Raw genomic sequence first — 16,886 nt, forward strand, 5'->3', positions numbered from 1 at the left:
TGGTAGACTGGAGTTCGCGCCTCGCTCAGGCTGCGAAAAGTTTCACTGACGAAGTGGGTGGTTACTGTCCCCCTTGAGCAAGGGGACGGGTGTGTGCGTGTGTGAAGGTCACAGCCTTGCCCTTAAATCGGACTATATGAGCTCTCAGTTCCCTTCGGGGAGGGTTAAAGCTGACGATCACGACCATCAAGTGATCCTGACCAATCCGGTGAATTACACACACACACACACACACACACAGAGCAATAAAAACAGCGCGTGAGAAAGCAATCAGTTATCGTGGACGTTATCGTGGACTCCTTAGACTAAATGGACTCAACACTGGCTCCACACCTGGCCAGCCTTCCACATGCCTGCACCTGCTCCTCCACCCATGCAAAAATAGGGCCACCAGAAACGGTAACTATCCTTTGACATTTTCCTGCTTTTTTTTCATCTTTTCCATCCTATTTATTCTTCGTGTCTATTTCTGATATTTCCATGGTATTTAGCAATTTCCTTTATTAACTGGTTTTCCTGGGTTCTGGGCTATACTCTTATTTTTCCTCTGTGTCCATCAATCCTGTCCCGTCATTTTTTACATTTTAAAGTCATATTTTTGCCCTCCTCCAGTCTCGGTCTGTCTGTCTGTCTGTCTGTCTGTCTCTCTCTCTCTCTCTCTCTCTCTCTCTCTCTCTCTCTCTCTCTCGTCTGTTTCAGTAATCAAATATTTGTGTCTTTTTTGCATAATGGCATTTTCTTTTTTTTTGGGGGGGGAAGGAAAATTATTTTTAAAAACTGCATATGGAATTTTGTTTGTAAGTTTCAGAAATTAAAGGACTGGTGGAAGGACTGAACGTGATATCGTGTTTTCTTTGTCAGTATTAAAAAATCATAGGCATCACTACGCTGTCGCAACCCTCCATCTGACCAAGCACATACTCCCCACCTCTCTGCACACTTAACCAAGCTCATAACCCCCCCCCCCCCATCTTTTCTTTTAAAGGCAAGAGTTAACCGTTACTCCCAGTCCTTCATTTATGCAACAGGCCATCTCTGGAACTTTCTCCCTCTGTCTGTATTTCCTACTTCCTATGATCTCCATTCTATCAAACGCAATGCGTCCAGGCATCTCGAAATGAACGCATCTTGAATTTGGCTCTCCTTTGTATTGCTTTTGTTTCTTTCTTTGAAGGAACAGTTTACTGGCTCCTGGCCTTTGGTTCCTTCTTCCTTGAATAAAAAAAAATATCCCGAGCCCTTCACATTCCTTGCGCAGGTCGCAGTGGAATATATGGGAAAATTATTGTTTTACTTTTTCATTATTTTCAGAAAAAATAAAACTACTTAAGACACAACATTCTACCTCTCAAAAGGCACCAGTTCACTTTAAGACACATAACTATGTGAAATTTCATGACTCTATAGTGTACAATTTCTGAGCTTACGCCATGCCAGCCGCCCTGCCGCCCAACTCTACGGACGGACATCTATTCAACAAAGTGATCACAATACCCTCCTCGGACTTTGTTAGGTAGAGGGTAAAAAAAAAAAAAATGTATTCGATTCGTGAGTATCTGAGAGGGAGGGGGTTAGGCTGTATGGGTTTGTGTGTGTGTGTGTGTGTGTGTGTGAGAGAGAGAGAGAGAGAGAGAGAGAGAGAGAGAGAGAGAGAGAGAGAGAGAGAGAGAGAGAGAAAGTGCTCGTTGCAAGTTGAAGGAGAAAAACGTCTAATTGGATCAACCAGGAAGCGAAGCAGAAAGTTAAGTGTAAAAAATGAGGGGGTTGGGGTGGGGATGGGGTGGGAGTCCGTCAGGTTGGAGTAAGTCTTTTGTTGCCAGTCATCCAATGCAGTGGACTTATGCGTGGATATTGGATGCCAGGTCATTCACCTTAGAGAGAGAGAGAGAGAGAGAGAGAGAGAGAGAGTAACCTTTATCAAGACTGGATGTATCAAGCCATGAATTCTGTGTGTGTGTGTGTGTGTGTGTGTGTGTGTGTTTGCTGAGTATGAGATAGAGGTGGGCGATCACTAAGTGGGTACATTGGGAAAACTTTGTAGCGGCTATATGATAGTATTAATAATAATGATAAAAATAATAATAATAATAGTAATATAATAATAATAATAATAATGATAATAATAATTTTGTTTTAACAGCATTTTATCACAGCTGCCATGTTATAGTTTTGTTCAGTATTTTTTTTTTTTTTTTCATAACACCGCCATTAGAGCAATTCTTGCTGAACTGAATTAGATCATCTTGTGAAGTAGGTTATGAGTGAAAGGAGGTCATTATTTAATTCATTCATTCAGGGAGGAGCTTCTGTACCTGGATACAGTCATGTGGGGTAGTAAGAATAACATTAGAAAGGTTTTGTTGCTGCGAACGTTTACCAACCTTTTACAACAGCTGTGATTGTTATAGTTTTCTGCCCCGATAACAGCGAGATTGTGTAAATATCGGAATATCGTGAAGGCAGAGGGGGGGAATAGAGGAAAGGGAGAGTAGGAAAGAAAGCCAAAGAGAACACAGCCATTGACCTTATGAGGTTGTTTGTTACGCATGAAGAACAAGAACAACGACAGGATTCTGTATTCGCCTTTCCTTGAATTTCCTGCCAAAACTGATCTTGCTTACTACACGGAACTATTCTTGCGTTTATTTGTAAGTCCTGGTATTGTTAGTTTTATAGGAAGATATGACGGTGCTGAGTATAAAAGTGGCCTTGCAGTTATTGAAGAATGTTTATCACCAGCACCATTAACACCACGACCAGCACCACAGCTACTGATGTCATCATTGCCACCATCACCTCTGTCATGGTTTTTAAACCATTGTGTTTATCCCATTGTTGATACCATTGTGTTTATAGAACTGTGTATAATTATACCATTGTTTATACCATCGTGATTATACCACTGTAATTATACAGCTGTGTTTATACCACAGTGTTACACCTTTGTTTATAACATTGTGTTATGTCTTTGTTTATACCATTGTGTTAATACCATTGTACTTATACCGGTGTGTTTATACCACTGTGTTATGCCTTTGATTATACCACTGTGTATATACCATTGTGTTTATACCGCTGTGTTTATACCATTGTGTTATGCCTTTCTTTATACCATTGTGTTCATACCATTGTGTTTATACCGCCGTTTATACCATTGTGTTATGCCTTTGTTTATACCATTGTGTATATACCATTGTTTTTGTACCATTAGTTATACCATTGTGTATATACCATTGTGTTTATACCGCTGTGTCTATACCATTGTGTTATGCCGTTGTTTATACCATTGTGTATATACCATTGTGTTATGCCTTTGTTTGTACCATTGTGTTCATACCATTGTGTTACGGCATTGTTATGCCGTTGTGTTTAAACCACTGTGTTTATACCGTTGTGTTTATGCCATTGTGTTTATACTACTGTGTTTATACCACTGTCTTTATACAATAGACCATTTTTTATACCATTGTGTTTACACCATGTACCACTCTTTATCTATAACTCTATTCCCAGACGCCTTAATCCTCTAATGGGTGGCCACAAACAAATCGTCTCCATGTCGCCCTGTCCCCCGCCATTTCACTGCCCAGTTCCCAGCTCACACCCCTCTCTCTCGTATACCTCTCCACTCCATCCCTCCACCTAATCATCGGCCTCCCCCTCCCTCTCCCCCGCTTAATCACACTCACATACACTCTCATCCTTAGTCTCTCACCCTCCACCATCTCCACATGGCCAAACTACCTCAGTGTGTTTCTCCTAACGCTTCCTATCACATCAACATCCACACCACAACGCTCCTTCACTTCCTTATTTGTCAGTCTGTCTCTCCATGTGACCACATGCTCCTCTCAAATAACTAATTTCCACTGCTCTCAGTCTTGAGTTGTGTCCTTCCAACAAGGTCCAAGCTTCACTTCCATAAGTTTGAGTTGGGATTACAATACTGTAATGCAGTAACTTTTTCACTTCCATGCTCACTTCCCTGTTTCGTATCACTGTTTTCAAAGAACCAGCAACCTTTCTTCTCTGTTGTACCCTTTCAAACACTTCACCCTCTAAACTTTCATCCTTACTCATCACACTACCCAAGTACTTAAATGCACTAACATTTTCCACTTCATCCTCATCCAACCTCACTGTACATTCAGTGACTTCCTTTCTCTGGAAGACCATAACTCTACTTATCCATTCATTTCCCATTGGATTCCGTTTCTTACATACTCTCCCAGACTCATTCACCGAGTCTTGCAGCTCCCTTTCGTCTTCACTTAACAACACAGTGTCATCTGCAAACAACAGTATAGGGAGTTTTCACACACTGCCCTCTCTCATTAGGGCCACTCCAACACGGCCCTACCTTGTATCTCATTAATAACCCCATCAATATACAGATTGAACAACGATGGACACATGACACATCCCTTTTTCAGTCCAACCATCAAATTGAAAAATTCACTCAGTTCACTGTTCACACACACACTGCAGCATTAGCACCATCATACATACTTTATACGGCATTCAACAACTCCCATTTACTCCATATATTCTTAATACTTACCACAGTCCTTGTCTATCCACCTTGTCATAGCCTTTCTCCAAATCTATGAAGGCCACATATAACTTCTTTCCCTTTGTAGAAATTTTTCCACTGAAGACCTAAGTATGAATATCTCATCTACACAACCTCTTCCCTTCCTAAAACCTCCCTGTTCTTTTCCAACTAATTCCTCTGTTATTTCCCTAACTCTGTCAATAAGTATCCTACCATAGTCTTTTCCTATTACACTACGAAGACAAATGTCCCTGTGATTATCACACACTTCTTTTTCCCCTTTCCCTTTGTACAGGGGAATAATTTTTCCTGACTTCCAATCCTCTGGAATTTTGCCTTCCTCCGAGACCAATTTGCACATCTTCCACATCAGTTCTACTACTATCTCTCCTCCATGCTTCAGCATTTCACCACACACTCCAACAATTCCTGGGGCTTTCCCCATTTTGACTTTCTTCATTGCTTCCACAACTTCCATCCAACTGATCTCTTCCTCTCTTCTCACATCGCTTCTCTCCCAGCTATTCCCCAGCCACTTATATTCGAATTACTTTCATTATCTATGTTCAGCAGTTCCTTAAAGTGTTCTCTCCATCTGCTCACTTTTTCTCCCTTTTCCACTAGTAATCTACTATTTTTATCTATCAGTCCCCAACTAATTTCTTTAACCCCCTATCTAACTCTCATTACCTCTTTCCAGAACATTTTATTACATTCCCTCCAAGTTATGCTCATTCCTTCCATATTCCTCATCCACTCTCTCCCTACTCTCTCTTATTACTCTTTTCACCTCTCTCTTCCTCTTTACATCTAACTCTCTATTCTGTCTCTCAACTCATTTCACATCCCTGTTTCTCATCCCCTCTACTATTTGCTTTCTTCTTTTGTGCCACAACCTGTCTCACTTCTTCATTCCACCATGCTGTTCCTTGCACCCCCTTTCGTCTTCTCTTCACTCCACACACCACCTCACATGCTGCACAGATTTCGTGTGTGAATATCATGCACACATCTTCCACGTCCCCCATCAACCCCAAATCATATTTACCCAATCTCTCCTCCACTTCTGTCTTATATTCTGCCTTTTTTCCATCCTCTTGTAACCTATCCACCCTCCTTGTAAGAACTACTATCTCCTGTCCTTCCTTTCTTCTATTCCTCCTCTTCATTTCAGCCTTGACTTTTACCACCACCAAATGGTGTTCAGAAAGTCCACTCCCTCAACCTTTATAATTATGCTCTTGCATCCATTACACACCTTCTCATCTATCATCTATCATAATTTATATAGTTGTGTTCATATAATTCATTATACCATTGTTTTCTATACGTACAGTAAGGCCTTTCAATACCATACCTTTGAAAACAATGATGGGGTGTAGGTGCTGAATGGGACAGTGAATTGTCTTGTGGAAACAGACGATGTCATTAGCTGAGAATGTTCCTGTGTACTGAACGCTGATTAACTGGCAGTGTTTGTTAAGGTGTATTGTTAGAGTAAGATGTTTTGATCACATGTCGTTGAAACTATTGTAACGTGTGTGTGTGTGTGTGTGTGTGTGTGTGTGTGTGTGTGTGTGTGTGTGTGTGTGTGTGTGTGTGTGTGTGTGTGTGTGTGTGTGTGTGTGTGTGTGTGTGTGTGTGTGTGTGTGTGTGTGTGTGTGTGTGTGTTGATAGGGCCTACTGGATGTGAGACAAGGAAAGCAGTGTTGGCATGAAATGGACGTCTACAATTGCACCCTTACAGAGAGAGAGAGAGAGAGAGGATAGAAACGACAAAGGAATGTAGAAGATATGTGAAAAAAGAGAAAAACGCCATAAGAGCAGTGGAGAGAGAATGGAAGAGGGGAGACGTGAGGAGGAACGGTAAAGATAGGAATATAATGAAGGGATAACAATTAAGTAGCATAAAGGAAAGAGTCGAAAATGGAGATGGGAAAGGAAGTGAAAGGAAAATTAGGGAGAGAACAGCAATGAGTGCGTGAAAGTCAGAGTAGAGGAGCTGAAGCAGAAGGAAGTGAATAATTGAATTCATAGAACTTTAACCGAACCATTATTAGAAACACAGAGATGTTAATGGCGTATATGAAGCAAATCAGGAGGGGAGAGTGGTATTTAGTGTTCGGTATACTGCACACACGCACACTCTCTCTCTCTCTCTCTCTCTCTCTCTCTCTCTCTCTCTCTCTCTCTCTCTGTGAACGCTATGTCGTATTGTCAAGCAGCATCGGTAGCAATTTCGTCCCCCTTGTGCGTTAATGACAGCAGTATATCAAGACTGGTGGAGTGTGTAGGACACAACGTACAGGATTAGACGTAACTGACCTGAGTAATGTAGTTTTATCATTAGTAACATTGAATGGAACTCTAAATTATCCCTGTGCATGTCCACCTTTATTGATAGACAGTCGCATTAACTACAATAACTATTTTCTTAGCCTCCAACAAGTTAATTTTATTCTTCGTACCACCAGTGTTATTTGGTTGGGGGGGGAGGGGTGATCTGGCGTAGCGTAGGGTTCAGATGAAAGATCTGTCAGAGGGAAACAGTGAGGCATACTGAGACTGTCGGTGCGGTGCTTGTGTAGGCCTATTTGGCGTCTTAGGTAACTTCACAAAGACATGGAATAAAACATAGAATTATTATCTCTCTATTTGTCTCCCTCCGCCCTTTGACTCTCAGGTTGAAATAACCCTGTTTGCTTTAAGCCCTTCATAACAGTAGACGAGTGTGGCTGTCGTCCCACGCGTTTATACAAGTCAGGAGAGACTTGTTTGACTATACAGTAGTGTCTGTGACCTCAGTTCTGGTCACGCAGTTGCATCCCTCTTACTAACTCAGTGCCTCCTTCACTTCCTCTACACCACACGCCCTTGATGACTTCCGTCCAGCTGAGGTGCTGTGCAAACTGGACACAGAGAAACCTGGGAGGCCTTATGGTGTATGTGTGTAGGTGGGTGGGTGGTAGATGTGTGTACGTGTGTGTGTGTGTGTGTGTGTGTGTGAGAGAGAGAGAGAGAGAGAGAGAGAGAGAGAGAGAGAGAGCATTTCCTAGCTCGTACCCGGTACTCCTTTTTCCTATGCTCCTTCCTGTCTTAGTTCTTCTCCCTCTCCTTCTTCTTATCTTACTCCACCCTCATTTCCTTCCTATCTTACTCTTACTTTCTATCCTCTTTCCTGTTTTACTCCTTCTCCCTATCCTCCTTCCTATCTTTCTCCTCCCTCTCCTCCCTCCTATTTTACTCCTCCCTCTCCCTCCTCTCTTACTTCTTCTTCCGCTCGTCCTTCCTATCATTCTCTCTTCTCTTTCGCTTCTCTTGCCATCTGTTTCTCTCATTTTGTCTCTCCTTCTTCCCACCTCTGTCCAGCTTCAGCACTTTCTCCATCGCCCCCTCTTTCCTCTGATTCCCTTTTCTCTTCCTTCTTTTTTTTCTTGCTTTCTTCATGGTTGATCCTTTTACCCTTCCTTCCTCCCTCTTCCACTCTTTTCTGTCTCTCTTCTTTTTTTTTGCCTCATCTCCTCCTTTGTTCGTTTCTAAATCTAGGTGTACATCCTCTGGCATTCTCATTTTTGTTAACGCCGCCTCTCTCTCCTCCCTCTCTCTCTCTCTCTCTCTCTCTCTCTCTCTCTCATACACAGTATCACATTTCGGCAATATTTTTTCACTTCTGTTTTCACAACATTTACTTCCATATTTTTAGGTTACTTTTTTTTGTCTCTCTCGCCTTTCAGCTTATTTTTCAAGGTGGGAAACTGCATCGTCGAAGACCAAAAAAAAAAAAAAAAAAAAAAACATGTATGCTGTATAATATTATCTGTCTATATATGTATGTATCTATCTATCTCTCAGTCAGTCGATTTCTCTCTCTCTCTCTCTCTCTCTCTCTCTCTCTCTCTCTCTCTCTCTCTCTCTCTCTCTCTCTCTCTCTCTCTTTATGTATATATATACTTTGGGTGTCTGCCCTTTCCTCTCTTCTTTCCTTCCACTTCTGTCTTTCTTTCCTTCATTCTTTCCTCTATCTTCTGCCTACAGGTGACTTTACACTCCCTCTTGTGTCTTTCTTTCCTTCTTTCCTCTTCTGGCTATGAGTGACTATACTGTACATTGGGTGACTAACCAAACGGTTTCCTGTACACCAGGAAACCATTTACTATGCTGAGTGGTAACCATATAACCAAATTACGGCGCCTCGTGATATAGTGGGTAATTAAGGTGTTCCAGTCAAATTGAGCCTATGTAGGTTTATATGCAAGGGGTGGTTGGTGTTTATTGCTCACGTAATGACACTCAGGGATGAGTGAGGCTGGTCACTCATCTTATATGTCAGGACCAACTTGCTTAGCCCCGGGCTCCTACACTTCTCATGGGGCGACATAGGATTGGATGATGGATATATATACTGTATATATATATATATATATATATATATATATATACAAAAGGTACCGGAGCCAACCCACCCCTGAATCACATCATCTTTACGTTTCTGCCCGGAATCGTGCTAAGTCTGTTCTTCGCTCTGCTAAAAATAATTTCATCCATACTAAATGCTCTCAACTCTCCAACTCGAATTCTTCCCGCTCCTTCTGGCACCTTGCCAAAAATCTTTCTAACAACTTTACCTCATCATCCTTCCCTCCTCTTTTCTACTCTGATGGTTCTGTAGCTATTTCTTCTACTGATAAAGCAGATCTCTTCGCACAGACTTTCTCCTCCAATTCCACCTTAGACGATTCCGGTGCTGTTCCTCCATCTCTTCCCCCCTCTGACTTCCTCATGGCTGACATTAACATTTCTTCAGTTGATGTATTTTCTGACATCACTGGCCTCAGTACTAACAAGGCATATGGACCTGATGGGGTCCCTCCTGTTGTTCTCAAGAACTGTGCTTCTGTGCTTACACCCTGCCTAGGCAAACTCTTTCGCCTTGGTCTGTCAACTTGTACCTTTCCTTCTTGCTGGAAGTTTGCTCTCATTCAGCCAGTCCCAAAGAAGGGTGACCACTCCCAACCCTCCAACTATCGTCCAATTGCTTTAACGTCCTGTATTTCAAAAGTTTTCGAGTCAATTCTCAATGGAAATATTTTAAGGCATCTTTCCTATCACAACCTTCTTTCCGATCGTCAGTACGGGTTCCGTCAGGGATGATCCACTGGCGATCTTCTCACTTACCTTTCAGACTCCTGGCCATCCTTCTTTTGGGAATTTGGCGAAAGCTTTGCTATTGCACTTGACATCTCAAAGGCTTTCGATCAAGTTGGCATAAATCTTTAATTTCCAAACTGCCCTCCTACGGTTTCTATCCTTCTATCTGTGCCTTCATCGCTAGCTTCCTTTCTGGTTGTTCTATAGCCGCTGTTGTAGACGGCCATCGTTCTTCTCCTAGATCTATCAACAGTGGTGCTCCTCAGGGCTCTGTCCTATCACCAACTCTCTTCCTTTTATTCATCAATGATCTTCTAAGCTGTACATCTAACCCTATCCACGCATACGCTGATGACTCCACCCTTCAACTTTCTATTCGGTTCCCGCAACGCCCATCTCAACAGTTACTTCAACAAACAAGGGATGAGGCTATGGCACACCTAATGTCTGACTTGGCTCGTATCTCTGACTGGGGTAAAAATAATATGGTTGTTTTTAATGCATCTAAGACTCAGTTCTTACACCTATCAACCCGACAAAATCTTCCACAGGTATACCCACTAATGTTTAATAATATTCAGCTTAATCCTGCATCATCCTTGAACATGCTTGGGGTTTCATTTACTCGGGACTTATCTTGGAAAGATCATTTTACATCTCTTATAAAATCTGCTTCCAAGATATTGGGTGTGCTAAGCCGACTCCACTCTTTCTTTACCCCTGCACAGTTGTTGACTCTGTGTGGAGTACAACTCTCATGTGTGGGGAGGCTCCCCACATACAGCTCTTCTCAATAGGGTGGAGTCAAAGGCTTTTCGTCTCATTAACTCTCCTCCTCTTACTGACTCTCTTCAACCTCTGTCTCTTCGCCGCACTGTTGCATCTTTATCTCTTTTCTATCGCTACTTTAATGGTCACTGCTCCTCTGAACTGTCTGCTTGCATTCCTCCACCTCTACGACGGGCGCGTAGCACCCGTCTGGCAGCAAACTCTCATCTCTTTTCTGTCCAACTCTCTAATGCAAGAGTTAACCATTACTCCCAGTCTTTCATTTATGCAACAAGTCAGCTCTGGAACTGTCTCCCTCTGTCTGTATTTCCTGCTGCCTATGATCTCCAGTCTTACAAACGCAGTGTGTCCAGACATCTCAAAATGTTCGGATCTTGAATTTGGCTCTCTATTGTATTTTGTTTTTCTCTTGGAGGGAACTGTTACTGTGGGCTCATGGCCTTTGGTTCCTTCTTCCTCGCATAAATATATATATATATATATATATATATATATATATATATATATATATGAACCCTCTGTGGTACAGTGGTAAAGTGTACGTTTTCGTACACTGAAGATAGAGGGTTCATGCCTCGCCAGGGTATTGAACTTTGGGACCGTTCTTCTGGCCACGAACTGCGATGGTTGAAATGGTTCACAGACTACACACACATCCAAAGCCACTCCAACACAACAGTTACACTTACAAGCACTTCTAACAGTACATACAATCTCTACTGGACAGCCTAAGCCACTTTGTAGAGATACACTGGCTCTGTCGTCCCCACTTCGGTAGGGATAGGCAGGTCCTGCAGTGGACATTCAAACGGCTGATGAGATGATATATATATATATACACACAGTTATGACGGGGGATTTGCCAGTTAGGTAGTCTCGTACCTTCGAGACGTTTCTGGTACCGTAAGTTCCGGTACGAGTCATCAGAGTTGCCAGTTTGTCTGCTGCTTGTGAGCTTAGTTATTTCGTAAATTATGCATTAATTTTTATGTTTTTTTTCTTTATATTGTTTTATTTAAGTGATTGCTTGATGAACTATTAGTTTAGTTCGTATGGTAAATAATTTAGAGTGTTATGTAAGACATCACTGGCATGTTTGGGGCTGTTTCTGAGTTGGCGACTGTTGCCCATCGAGAGTAAACACGAAGTTTCGTGAGTGATGCAAGCTTATATAAGATGGGGCAGAGATTATTACAAGTTTACTCGGGTGTCAGGGCAGTTTGAGTGAAGTGCAGTCGGTTTTGGTTCAGTGTAGTGCAGTGTCAGTGTCAGTGAAGATTGTATATTTTTGGTACTTGTGAAAACAGTGGCAAACAGTGACGGGTAACTGAAGTTTGTATATCATTGGAACTTCAGAAAACGGTGAAGTGTCAAGCATTAAGTGTAATGACTATGAAGTGTTGTTAAGCATTAAGTGTAATAGCAGTTAGTAAAGTGTGTATAGCTCCAGTGCTTGTGAGAACAGTGAAGTTGGAAAGCACTGAGTGGAATCTTTTGGAAAATAAAGTCAGTGAACTTTAAGGAGCCAGTGTTTATTTGTGTCTCAGCTGATCTTGTGTACGTACACCTAAGGCTGACCATAGGAAGAACAACTCACTGGGCAACGTCCTTCCTGTACTGTACTACTGCTGTTGGAGCCTGTGGCAGTGTGGGGTAGGGATGTAACACTGGCATCAGGAGTGCAGGCTGTAGTCAGTCTAACTTTTGACATGGAAACTGAAGGTGTGAAGACAAGATCTCAAGCTGGGCAGGAGGAGGAAATTTCTCTGGCAACAATTGTGAGGCTACTACAAGCACAAAGTGCCCAATTACAGGCCCGAAGTGAAGAACAGAAAGAGTTCAGGAACAAAATAAAAGAACTAATACAGGCACATGCTAAAGAACTCAAAGAACAATTTCAGGTACAAAGTGTACAACTGAAGCCACAGGGTGAACAACTAGAGGCACAATGTGAAGAACAAAAAGAGCGATATGAACAACTTCAAGAGGCATCGGAGGAGCAACAGAGGGAATTACAACCGAGGATGCAAGGACAGCCAGATGCATTCATGGTGGGGAAAGGAAGAACAGCAACAGCTTAACCCCTTAACCGGGAGGTGTCACTTTTGTGACACTCGGGAGCAAGGGATCACATCGCGGGGCGTCACTTTTGTGATTCTGTGCTATTTTGAATTCGTCCGGGCTTTCAAGTGGTGGCTTGTATCATCTATCGGTACTACCAGTGTCCAGCTATACTCAGTTCTGCTAATGTCATCTGCACTCCCATCCACTTTTGACAATTTAGCCATTTTTCCCCCTGTCCTTGACTCCCCTCCATTACCATCTCCTCCCGCCTACCCAGCTACATAAATCCTGGATGGATTTTTCACTCATTTTATCCATTGAAATGTGCCCTATGCCCTATTCTTATATATAATAATATATAAAAGAAAGAGAAAAGGTAATTGATACTGCCATATGCCTCAAATGGGATAATTATCACCTGGCAACACCCCACCTGGAACTACCTAATTTATTATGTATTGTCTAGATTTCCTGCCAATCATTTCATAGCATATAAATCCACGCTGACATTGTCAACCCTTCCCTGCCCCTAGGCCACATCATTCTGTTTACTGTCATCTTTCAAGGTGAAACCACGTCCGATTCGCACATGTCCTTAGCCCCCTGCAAAGAGCCCTGTGACCTATACTCTTACTAAACCTCGTGTGGGAAGGGGTAAAAGACTAAGTGACTCTGCTGTGGAATGTGAACTGGCTAATTTATCAATGATCATGATGGACAGTGACTATGAGTTTTCTGGTGACTCTAAAACAGTGCAAGTGGAAATGTAAATAATGTGTAAATAGCAAGTGAAAGCAATGAATGTAAATATAACTCAACAGTGAAAAATAGTTTTATAAGTTACTGCAAGTGAAGTGCATAATACAGTGTAAATAAAATAGAAATGTAAATAATGTAAATAAAATAGAGAATGTAAAAAGAAATTTAAATAGTAATATAAGAATACGAGTACAAATACTTGGCGTAATGAAAGTGAAAGTGAAAGCTTTGCTCTAGCATGTATAAATACTTAGAGTAATGAAACTGAATGTGAAAACTTCGCTCTCAACGCTAGTTTACTGAACGAGAAAGTGAATGCCTGCAGTGAAAATAAACTACTAGTACTGAAAGAAACTTATGGATAAATATTGTATATATAAATGAGTGTAATAAAGAACTAGGAATATAAAGTGTGAGTGTGTTTATGAATAATAAAAGACAGATTCGCCTCAGAATACCATCGGGGAACGAGCGTGGGTGGAAAGCTTGTATGTGCTCGTAATATACGTTGCTTTCACAGTGCTTTTTTTTTTTTGGAATATGGATTCTGAACTACTTGAATTCATAGAATAGTGTTTGTAGTTATGATATCAGGCAGTGGTAACCATATTACGGGGTATCGGGAAGTGTAAAGTGGAGACTTCGTTACCCAACTTCAGAAGTCTCAGAAGTCTCCACAAGTCCTATGGTGGTCGACGAAGGCTCAACAAACATCCCAGGAGAAAGCTGAAGGTATGTGCCATATGCTTATTTATTCTAGGACTAATAACTGATTTTTGGCAAATAATTTTAAAAAGTCAGTCAGAGCACGATTATCCTCGCGGGACGCACACGGCACACTCCCGACATCCCCGCGGTTAAGGGGTTAAGGAGGAAGTAGGTGCCAAGCTAAAGCAGCAGAAGTATGAGGTAAGAAATAATGATTGAGTGTAAACAGCATGTTGAGGAAGAATTGAAGACAGTTAGTGAGGAAATAGTGATGGAGTGCAAACAGCATGTGGACAACCAACTGAAGATTAGTGAGGGAATTGTGATAGAATGTAGACAGCATGTAGATAACCAGCTGAAGCATGTAGTCGACCAAGTGAAAATAATTAGTGAGAAAATTGAGAGTATAGAGAAATATTGCACTGCTGAGCCTTAGGTTAGTGTACAGGGAGCACATGAAAGGAATGGACAGAGTATGGTGAATCTTGACGGATCCCAGGCATCTAAAGGTAGCAGTACAGGGTTGAATAATCAGAATGCAGAAGTTTTAAGTCCTGGCCTTAATGATGATGCCCCAGTTTTTAGGCCCCAAACCAGTGAAGTGCATGGCTGTAATGGGGATCCAGTTAAGAAGAAACCACAGGAATTTGATGGTAGAGTATCTCGGGAAGCTTACCGTGCACAGTTTGAGTTACTTGCGGATCAGAATGGTTGGGATGATAAGAAGAAGGCTGCAGAAGACCCACCACTGAAGAAATGCAGAACCTTGATGAATAGTGTGCAAGAAGACAGAAGAACAGACAGCAAGGAGTGTGGTAAGAATGGGAATCATAGGAAGAAATGCTCCTGTACTGTAGTGATTGGGCCGTCATCAAATGAAGGAGGCCTGGGGAGGGTGCAGATTTGCAACCGGTGCTGGAGTGGCTGCAGCTGAGTGCAGTACGACCATCATGGGGAGGAGTTTCCAGGTTGGGCCCTTCGACCAAGAGCTGCTGGAGTCAGTGGGACCTTCTTCGTTGCAACAGACTACTGGAGCGTCAGTGGGAGACGCCCAATGGCCTCAGTGAGTGTTGGCAACTGGTGGTTCTGAAGAAGATGAGGTCTGAGATCTTGGATGAGTCCCATAACCAGATCACTAGTGGGCACCTGGGAGTGAAGACAATTCTAAGCCAGCTGCAACACAAGTTCTACTGGATTGGCATGCGTCAGGATGTTGAAGAAAGGTGTCGGAACTGTGATGTGTGCTGTGTCAAGAAGAGGACCCAGACCTTCCAGGAGGAGTGAATTGTGTGGAGGAACAAGGACATCGTCAGAAGTGGCATAGAAGACCTGATAAGTTGAAAGATTATTTTGTGTACAGTTGGATGTTTCGTTAGGATTAGGGTTTATGTTTGTATATACTGTGTAGTTTTGTCGGGACGACAAAAAACTAGGGAGGGGGTAGTGTTATGAAGGGGGATTTGCCAGTTAGGTAGTCTCGTACCTTCGAGGCGGTTCTGGTACCGTAAGTTCCGGTAACAGTCATCAGAGTTGCCAGTTTGTCTGCTGTTTGTAAGCTTAATCATTTCGTAGGTTATGCATTATTTTTTATGCTATTTTCTTTATAATGTTTTATTTATGTGATTGCTTGTTGAATTATGTAGTTTAAGTTCGTATGGTAAATGATTTAGAGTGTTGTGTAATGGAAGACAACACTGGCATGTTTGGGGCTGTTTCCGAGTTAGCAACTGTTGCCCGTCGAGAGAAAACACGAAGTTTCGAGAGCAATGTAAGCTTATATAAGATTACAAGTTTACTCGGGTGTCAGGTTAGTTTGAGTGAAGTGCAGTCGGTTTTGGTTCAGTGTAGTGCAGTGTCAGTGTCAGTGAAGATTGTATATTTTTGGTACTTGTGAAAACAGTGGCAAACAGTGACGGGTTATTGAAGTTTGTATATCATTGGAACTTCAGAAAACAGTGAAGTGTCAAGCATTAAGTGTAATAACTGTGAAGTGTTGTTAAGCATTAAGTGTAATAGCAGTTAGTAAAGTGTGTATAGCTCCAGTGCTTGTGAGAACAGTGAAGTTGGAAAGCACTGAGTGGAATTAATTGGAAAATAAAGCCAGTGAACTTTAAGGAGCCAGTGTTTATTTGTGTCTCAGCTGATCTTGTGTACATACACCTAAGGCTGACCATAGGAAGAACAACTCACTGGGCAACGTCCTTCCTGTACTGTACTACTGCTGTTGGAGCCTGTGGCAGTGTGGGTGAGCCTATGTAGGTTTATATGCAAGGGGTGGTTGGTGTTTATTGCTCACGTAATGACACTCAGGGATGAGTGAGGCTGGTCACTCATCTTAAATGTCAGGACCAACTTGCTTAGCCCCGGGCTCCTACGCTCCTCATGGGGCGACATAGGATTGGATGATGGATGGATGGTTTTATATATATATATATATATATATATATATATATATATATATATATATATATATATATATATATATATATATATAAATGTGTGTGTGTGTGTGTGTGTGTGTGTGTGTGTGTGTGTGTGTGTGTGTGTGTGTGTGAGAGAGAGAGAGAGAGAGAGAGAGAGAGAGAGAGAGAGACTGTCACTGATGCTTTTTTTAATCTCATTATTTTTCCACCCCTCATTCCGTTTTTTCCCCTTTTTACTTAAACTCTGCTGTTTTTCTTCCTTTTCTCTATTTAACTTTCTGTCCCTTCTTTCTTTTTTTCAGCACCTCGCCATATTTTTTTGCTCTTCTTCCATCGTTCAGGTTCTCCCATAATCTTCATATTTCCTTCTCTTCCCTTCTTTAGCTGGATGTTCCTCCCTTTCTCTCTCTCTTTCCTTGTTTTCCAGTCTTTCCTCTGTT

This window comes from Coenobita brevimanus, chromosome 17 (assembly GCF_032717465.1).
Source record: "Coenobita brevimanus isolate Jiangsu-jjx chromosome 17, ASM3271746v2, whole genome shotgun sequence".
In the NCBI taxonomy this organism is placed as follows: Eukaryota; Metazoa; Arthropoda; class Malacostraca; order Decapoda; family Coenobitidae; genus Coenobita; species Coenobita brevimanus.